Source organism: Euprymna scolopes, chromosome 22, assembly GCF_053919585.1.
Source record: "Euprymna scolopes isolate OS-2025 chromosome 22, ASM5391958v1, whole genome shotgun sequence".
In the NCBI taxonomy this organism is placed as follows: Eukaryota; Metazoa; Mollusca; class Cephalopoda; order Sepiida; family Sepiolidae; genus Euprymna; species Euprymna scolopes.
This window is the reverse complement of record NC_136503.1, coordinates 76,328,830-76,336,709: the sequence shown is the minus strand read 5'-3', so window position 1 is coordinate 76,336,709 and position 7,880 is coordinate 76,328,830.

Below are 7,880 nucleotides of genomic sequence, written 5' to 3'. Positions count from 1 at the left end.
CTCAAATATCTGTTGAACCATACATACGGGTATTGTAAACTGGGCAGGTTACAACAGTATTTTCGTTAGTTTCTCTCGCATAGATACGACATGCATTTTTGTTGGTCTTTCTCGGTCTCTAGTGTAAGTTTTAAATAATATTTTCGTTGGTTACTTTCGCGTAAGTTTTAAATATTATTCTGTTTAAACTCTGCTATATTTTGTCGTCCAACCCAACCGTGTATTTTCGGAAAAAATGCATTTAAGAGAAAACGTTATCACGTACTTATGTTCGATGTCGAACTCAGTATAAATTGCAAAAATTACGAAAAATGGTCTCGTAGAAAAATAATTAGAAGTAAAAGCAGAATTTTTTAGAAGTTGAAATTTCACTGCGAATTAACTCTTTAGATGCGTGAAATCAGGGGGAGATAATTGCTTTAAAGTTGGACATCTCGATTATTCTCGATCATACTACACGTTTTTTTTTCTCCGAAAATTAGCTCTAGCATGTCTTCTACTGGACGACATTTCGTAAAATTTGGAATTTATACTGATTTCGACATGGCACGTAAGTACGTAATAAGGTATTCCCCTGAAATGCTTTTGTTCCAAAATACGCAGTTTGGTTGGATGACGCAATATGGTAAAGTTGTAGACAAAATAATATTTAAAACTTACGCGAAATTAACCAACGAAAATATTATTTCAAACTTATGCGAGAAACAGAGAGAGACCAAAGAAAATGCATGGCAAATATATGCGAGAGACTAAGGAAAATACTGCTGTAACGTGACCAGTTTACAACAACCCCCGTATGCATGGTTCAACAGTTATTTGAGCTATAATCTGAGGTTTGTAAGAGCCCCTATAAAAGATTTAACTAAAGTCAAACACATACCCGAAGAAGGTTTTTTCCCGAAATATCACAATACAAGGTTAAAAGCATATAAAATGTATATTAAATAATAATAAGAGCCTGTATACGGCATAATCACGTTGACACACTGGTTCCCATTGGATCACCGAAGTTAAGCAACGTTGAACCAGGTCAGTACTAAATAGGTGACCATTTGGGACTTCTAGGTGTTGTATGTGCTCTCCGCTTATCTCGGCATTGTTTGCAGTTGACCTGGACTTCTTGCCACTAGACTCAGGCAGTGCCGGTTTAGGAGAGATGTGGTTGGTAATTGCGCACTTCTTGCTTCACAATCACATGCATAGCTGCCCATACAGGGGGTATCCTTTGTCTTTCGAAACTAAACGGAGGCATTGTCGTGAGTATTGTGAATAAGAACTGAATATGCATAGCTTGTGCCACCGTCTTAAGTAGCTTTAGTTTGTGTTGATTGTTACACTTTTGCATTGCGTTGCCTTCTATAAATTTCCTTTGCAAACAAATCATAATCTCAACCACTGAAATATTTATAAGACGTTTTTTGTCGGATTCATTTACAAACACACAGGTAAAGTCATAAACATTCGTTTTTTTTTTATTGAGACAATTAAAAAGTTTGAAGAATTTTGTGATAACTTTCTATGATTCTAAAATGAATTGTCACGCAAAATTAAAAGTAAATAGAAAATTTGTAAGGCTATTAATTGCTATAAGTCACGTAGAGGTTGTTCTTTTTTAATTGTTGTTTATTTATTTGAGTGGAAGTCCAAAATTTATTAAAAAAAAAAAAAAAAAATAGGATAGCATAAAATTATTCGAATGTTTGTGTCGAGGAAAGAAGACGGGAATGAGATATGAGAGGGTAAAAAATGAAATGAAAAGAAAAAAAAAACAGGACTAGAAGAAGAATGTAGAGATGAAGACGTAGAAGCAAATATTAAGAGGAAGAAAGGGGAAGCAGAGAAACAATGGCAAGGAGATGATAAAGACAAAAAGAAAGAAAAATGCGAGGACTAGGACAACAAGAACAAAAATGTGAAGAATAAAAAAATGTCGAGAAGTAGTAGTAGTAGTAGGAGGAGGAGGCGGAGGAGGACGAAGAGAATGGTGATGATGATGATGATGATGATGATGATGATGATGATGATGATGACAACGACGACGAAAAAATAATATTAGATGAAATGGAAAATCGAGAGAATATTATTAAATTGAACCCAATCAAACGTGAATTATAATCATCGTGCTTTTGTGTCGCCTAAATGTAAATATTTTCTTAAGCATATGTACGAAGGACGTTCCAAAAGTGCTGCTTCCTATTTTTTTTAATTCCGCCCGAATGAATCAGCGGTGATTGCAGAGAAACATTGACAAGTATATAGTGAAGAAAAATAAGAAAAACTAAAACGGACGAGGACTAGAACAAGAAGACAAAAAAATGCCCATAATAAAAAGTTAAATAATAATAATAATAATAATAATAATAATAATAATAATAATAATAATAATAATAATAATAATAATAATAATAATAATAATAATAAACAGTAAACGACATTTTCGGTACCGCAAATTCATCTGCAAAGGTTATCCAAAGAGGTGGAGAGTACTGGAAATTTGGGGAGACTCGTTGTCACTCAGACTCCAGAAACCACCACTGGTTGTGCTGAAAGATAAATATTTGACGATTACCTGTGTGACTACCCCAGGTGAGTAAATAATAAAAAAAGAAGAAAAAGAAGAGAAAAGAAGAAGAAGGAGAAAAAGAAGAAAAAGAAAGGAATGAAAAGAACAACCGAGAGGATATGATTAAATTAAACCCAATCAAAAGTTAATTATAATCGACGCACTTATGCGTCGCCTAAATATAGATATTTTCTTTAGTATATATACGAAGCACATTCCAAAAGTGCTGTTTTCTATTTTTAATTTCGTTCGAATGGATCAGACGTACCCCTCCACCGTACTGTATACCGATACTTCATCGCTGACTGGGATAGCTTCCGTACATTTATATCTGATCTACCTCAGCATTCCATGTTTAAAAAGGATGTGTCCTCTATAGTATCAGACCTGGCCGAATGGTTAATTGTAGGCGTAAACCGATTCATACCATCTGAAAAATTCCAACAAAAACCTAACAGCCAGCCATGGTTCTCCCCAGAATAGCTGCTGCCATCGCGCACAGTAATCACTTTTTCCATAGATGCACTTAGACTAAAGCTGCTTTCAGGAACGCCAGCAACCACTGTAAAAGAGTAATAAAAAATGCAAGAGAGCGATATGCCCAGTCTGTTAAATCCAAAGTAGCTGATAAGCTCCTTGGTTCCTACCAGTTTTGGCAAATAGAAAATAGGATCCTGAACAGAAGTGTGCGTTCTATCCCAACCATTATCAATGGAGAACTTTGCAGCTAATTCTACCCTATAACACAGAACACGCTAGGTAACATACAAATATCTGTGCATGAGGTCGCCAAGCTAATCAAGAACCTTGATTCCAGTAAAGCAACTGGCCCTGACGGCATCCCAATTATAGTGTTAAAAAAGCTTCAACCAGAACTTCCTCCCATACTTACGAAGCTCTTTAAGCGTTGCCTTGAGGAGAAGTGCTTTCCAACACCCTGGAAAACCCCATCAGTATGCCCTGTATTTAAGAATTCAGGTGATAAGTCATCTCCCTCTCAGTACAGACCAATAAGTCTCTTGTGTGTCATGCGTAAGTTGCTGGAATCCATATTAAAAGAGAAATAGTCAACGACCTCAGCAAAAATAACCTTCTTAGTGACACGCAATATGATTTCCGTTCTGGAAGATCTACCGCAGATGTGCTATCGGTTATATCTCATAGGATTAGTGAATCTCTTGACAAAGGCTTCCTTTCTAGGGCAATTGCTCTTGACATATCAAAGGCCTTCGACAAGGTATGGCATAAAGGCCTACTTCACAAGATTTCCAGCTACGGTATAACTAGAAATGTTTTCTCTATCATTAAATCATTTCTCTCTGATAGGCTCATAAGAGTAGTGGTCGATGGACAAAAATCAGAGGCCTGCATTATTAATGCTGGAGTCCCTCAAGGGTCCATCTTGGGCCCAAGTCTCTTCCTGATCTACATCAATGATCTCCCTAAACACATAATTAAATCATTCGTTGACATCTATGCTAATGACACGACCATCTACGGCAACATATCAAAGGCTGTAAATGACAAAGTTATCTCTGATTCTCTCTCCTCTAATCTCGAGCGCGTGGTTAAGTGGGGGAAGACGTGGCTGGTTACCTTTAATGCATCTAAAACCAAGCTCCTATCTTTACATCATCAACGCTCCGATCCCCATCTGGCATTAATTGAAATGGATGGCTCTCGTCTAGTAGAAGCCCCATGTTTTGACAAGCTTCTGGGCTTGACCTTTACTCCTGATCTGAAATGGAACACGTACATCAAGTTTGTTGCCAAGATCGCTGGAAAGATGGTGCGATCCTTCTACCGCTTCAGAATATATCTAACTACTGATGCAATTCTCAATCTATATAAAAGCCAAGTACGTCCAAGGATGGAATACTGCTGCCACATCTGGGCAGGAGCTGCTAAAAACAGCCTATCCTGCCTTGACAGAGTACAAAATAGACTTCGTGGCTTAGTGGGGGATGCCCTTTTCTCTACCCTGCAATCTCTCTCCCACAGAAGACACGTTGCGAGCCTATCTTTGTTTTATCGTTATTTCCATGGCAGGTGCTCGTCTGAACTCCAATCTCTGGTCCCCCCTCGCCAATCTTTCACGAAAAACACCCGTCTAGCTGAATCCATTGTCAAAAATTTTCTCCACTCTTTATCTGTGCCTAAATCAAAACGTAGATTCCATGAACAAAGCTTATTTCTTAGAACTGCACGCCTGTGGAACTCTGTTCCGTCTGCCTGCTTCCCACCTGACTACAACCTGGATGTCTTCAAGTCCAACGTAAACAAATTCCTGATGAACCGCCCCCTTAAGTAGACACTTTATTAAATCTCCACACTAACGTACTGTACTTGCAATAACCCTTATCCCTGAGTGGCTTCCGGGCCTTGATAAGTGATGACCACCTTGTAAAAAAAAAATCAGCGGGCATTGGAATTTGCATCTTTATGATGATTGTACTCATGCATTCATGACCTTAAGGTTTCGTCTCTCTGTCGCAGATATTGACTGTGTGAGACTCTAAGAAAAGAACTCCTCTCATGGACGTACGTTAGAAGCAGAGATATGTCATTGAATTCCTCCATGCAGAAAAAATTGAATTGATCAAAATCATCGTCACCTGTTTAATGTTAATGACACCGGTGGAGATTATGTCAGCATAGTTAAGAGATGGATTCGTTGATTTCCAAGTGCCGACACAGATGTGATTGAAAAACAGCGCGCACTGAGGCGTCAAAACCGAATGAAACAAGTTCATTGAGAATGGTGGTGATTATGCCGAAAAATAATTTCTGGAGTACAAAACATCGCTCGTTTTAACGGTACGATTCACGTCTTCATAGCTGTTCAACATTTTAATTTATGAGTTAAAGAATCGACGATCTTTACTTTTAAAAAGACCGCTAGGCATTATTTTATGTATAAATACATATAAACCTGTCCCTCACACAAAAGTAACCCTCCCCCCCCCCCCAAAAAAAAAAAACAAACACAAAAAACAAACTGCTGGACAAAGCCATTTCAAGTGTTTAAAGCAGAGGTTGTCAACCTTGCTTAGCTCAAGCACCCTCTTTTACCATTGGTAAGAATGTCATTCATCCACTCTCATTCCCGTCCTTTCCAAGATCGCTTCTTATAAAAAGCAGGCCGCCCAGTATTGCCCGATCGTAAAATACGCTAAAATATGATATTTTCATTAATGCAGATTTCATATTTATCATGCAAGCAGTCCAGACCAGCTTTGCTCGGCCCCTCTGTACTGTTCATAACGTTATCTGCTTATATATATATATATATATATATATATATATATATATATATATATATATATATATATATATATATATATAAATGTTTGACTCATATCAAGGTAATCTACATCTAAAATTTCAAGTGCTTAGACCCAAAATTAGCGGAGGAGTTTGGTATAGTCTGCAAAGGTCAACTCTTTCAAATTCGACCTCTTGGCAACCACATTTGCGCTCAAAAATTGAGTAATATCTTGCTGCATGTTTGAATACCCTTTATGTAAAATTTCAAATGTTTAGACCCAAAATTGACTGAATAGTTTGCTAGAGACCACAAATGTCAAGTCTTTTACACTTTGACTCCTTGGTAGCCAAATCTCTAATCAAAAAACGATTAAAAAGTTTGCCCTATGTATGAATACACTTTATGTAAAATTTATATGGTTTAGACCAAAAATTGGCTGAGAGGTCAACTTTTTTTAAAAAATTGACGTCAATTTTTGACTCCTTAACATTTGTTATTTTGGGCTCAAATTAAGTTAAAAAGTTTTAACGATATCCAAGGAACCTACATCTAAAATTTAAAGTGTTTAGACCCAAAATTGGTGGAGGAATTCTATAGAGTTTTCAAAGTTCAAATCGTTGAACTTTGACCCCTTGACAGTCAAATTTCAGTCCGAAAACCGATTAGAAAACTTTCCAAATCTCAATACCATTTATGTCAAATGTCGAGTCTGTAGACTGAAAATTGACAAAGTAATTTGGTAGGAAAATGTACACACACAGACAGACACACATGCACACGCAGATAATTTAACTTTTATGTATAGATTATATTGAACCCAATAGATAGTAATGATTTAAAAATTAAAAAAAAAAAAAAGAAATAACCCGTGCGCAACCATCGAGAATCGAAATCAAAACGTTTAACTTATGATTTACCTTTTTTTTGTCGTTAATACCTCACCTATGAAGACATATTTGCTGCAAGGCTAAAAATTAAAACACGACCCAATAGCTATTACGTTACGCATGCATATTCGTTACGCCGTCGTTCGCCCTTCACCTGGCAAATTCCATTTCTTTAATTTCCACACTTTTGCAACGATTTTCCCCGGCTTAAACCCAAATGTAAAGTTTTGCATGGGTTTGAATACCCTATATATTAAGTTTCATGTCTGCAGACCAAAAACTGACAAGGGTTTGGTAGGCAATTTTTTTAAAACAAATATATATATACGTATACATGAACATATATAGAAAGAGGTTTGTGTTTACTATAAGCTTTTTACACAAATATTACGCAAGTATAAATCATGTAGAATATTTGCATGAATATAATTACACGTAATAGTTAACTAAAGGTGATCACTCCATAAGAAAACCGAAAAATATAATAGGGAATTAAGTAAAACTAGCGGGACCTGTGGAAATTCCACAACGGACTCATTCATACATATTGATGTTGGCATTCTGTAGATGTTTAGCATAAATAGAAACGACCTGATATTATTGTGGCTCTTTTGTTAAAACTGCACAAGTATTCATCTAAGCTAGCAGAGATGCCCGACACAGTCCAGTTATAAAGTACGCTTTAATATGATATTTTAATTCTTGCAGATTTCGTATATATTATTATAGAGTTAATGTTCTATCAATTTTTATACATTAGAAAGTTGCGATTTTAAAAATAAAAAAAATATATATCTATATGACTTGGGTGCATCAGCTGGAATTGAAACCGAAACCAAAACTTGTGAAGGATTCTTGGTAAAATTATTTATTACAAGAAATGGAAGTCTATAACAAACGTCATGTCGAATGTAAGCGTGACACACATAATAAATAACACACAGGTTACGCTATTGATATATAGACTAGCGGGACCTGTGGAAATTCTACAGTGGGCTCTTTCATATATAATATATTGATGTTGGCATTTTTGTGGATGTTCAGCATAAATGGAGACACCCTGATATTATTGTAGTAAACAGTAAGCACCTTTTTTTTAAAATAAATTATTAGGTGGAAGCACATAATTGTTACAAAACACTCTCCTATTCCCATGTTAAGA